Genomic DNA, 1,790 nt, shown 5'->3' with positions numbered 1-1,790 from the left:
CACCTTTGTTTGCTTCATACTCAAGAACACTCAGGTTCCTTTGTACCCCTGTTTTTGGAAATTTCTCTCGATTTTAATAGTAGTCTACCTTTTGACTCTTCCTATCAAAGTACAAGAACTCATACTGCCGACATGAAACTGCATGAGCCAAAGTTTTGTCCACTCACTCAACCTATCTATATCCCTTTGCAGATTCACATATCCTCATCACAGCATGCCCTCTGCCTAGTTCGTATCTTCTGAAAAACTGAACACATTGCACTCTGGCACTTCCTCTAAGTCATTAATACAGAGATAAATAATTGCAGCCCTATGACTGACCATTCTGACACTCCACAAATCATATCTTTCCAACTTGAAAAATACCCATTAATCCCGATTCTGTATTTTATGTTAATTAAACAATGGGCAGCCCATGCTCGTTTATACCTAACAGCGTAAACTCCTACCTTGTGCAATGACCTGAGATACGGCTCCTTATTGAGTGCCTGCTAAAAATTCAAATGCACTTCATCTGCCGATTGCCTTTATCAACTGTGCTTGTAATATTACCAAAGAATTCTGGCAAAATTATCAAGTGTGATTTGCCTTTCAACAAACGATGTTGACTGTGTTTGACTGCAATAACCTTTTATAAACGACCTTTATTTCTTCCTTTACAATTGTCTCGCATTTTTCAAATGACAGATAAGACATTGGGACAGATGGAAGCATTTTGGCCCATCAATCAATCACATCTTTAAGTGAGATCATGGCTAATCCTCAACTCCACTTTTCTGCCTTATCACAGTCGCCTTTAAATCCCTAAATGACTAAATCTCTGTCTACCTCAGCCTTGAATACACCCAGCCTTATCAGAGCTCTGTTGGAAGAATTCCACAGATTTGTTCCTCTCTGAATGGGAGAACATCCCCCTCATCTCTGTATTAAATGGGCAACGCCTTCCCCTGAGATTACGCACCCGGGTGTAAATCAGAGCACAGCAAACCCCCAAAGTTCGTTATTAACTCACTGGCACATCCAGCGCCAGTTGTGAGTATCTGAAACAGTTTCGTTTTTGACCTATGGTTTAACAAACTGCCCTGATTTGCACATTAGATTGGCCAATGAAGAATCTGCTTCAAAAGTGCTCCATTGGTTGTGATTTACATGGTGGTGAAAGGCGCTTTCAAAGTACAAATACATCTTTCTTTCTCAATCCATTGATCTATTAATCTCTCTGCTCATAGAAATGGATTCTTCCCATTCACTCTATTTCTCGGTAATGTAGTTCAATTCAATCTCCGTTCTGATCAAATACAGGATAACAAGAAATATAAGGGTCATGGCACGGACAAGACATGCCGAATGCTCCGCTTTCCTTTTGAAACCATTCCATAAGAAATGTTAGTAAGTAACTTGCTCCTTGTAGTCGTGGCCGAGTGGTTAAGGCGATGGATTCGAAATCCATTGGGGTTTCCCCGTGCAGGTTCGAATCCTGCCGACTACGTTTCCTGAGCACTTACGCTTTTTTTCAAATAACCTTCTCATCAATGAGTTCTCGCTCAAACTCGAGAAAATGCGTCTCACAACCCCACCGTAGAGTCTGGTCATTTATTGACATACAGGAAACACGCGTTCTGAACAAGAAACTTACCATACTCAAAACTTTAGCTCTGTTTCTCTTTCCACAGGTACCACGAAACGTGTTGAGTTTCTGCAGTATTCTCTGTGTTTAATCTACATAAATGGTTTGCATTAAATATCTTGAATTGCAGTCCTCTGGTAACTGACCCTGGTCAGTGGCTACA

General features: G+C 40.7%; 1 non-coding gene across 1 annotated transcript; it reads left to right on the top strand.

Annotated features, from left to right (window-relative positions):
- Positions 1-1,407: 1,407 nt before the first annotated feature.
- trnas-cga lies at positions 1,408-1,489 on the top strand. The gene has a single exon. It is a non-coding gene; the product is annotated as a tRNA-Ser (tRNA).
- The last annotated feature ends 301 nt before the right edge of the window (positions 1,490-1,790 follow it).

The sequence above is a fragment of the Rhincodon typus genome, unplaced genomic scaffold (assembly GCF_021869965.1).
Source record: "Rhincodon typus isolate 14 unplaced genomic scaffold, sRhiTyp1.1 hic_rhity00000514, whole genome shotgun sequence".
Lineage (NCBI taxonomy): Eukaryota > Metazoa > Chordata > Chondrichthyes > Orectolobiformes > Rhincodontidae > Rhincodon > Rhincodon typus.
Note: the sequence above shows the minus strand (reverse complement) of the source record. Positions and strands in the feature narration are given on the sequence as shown.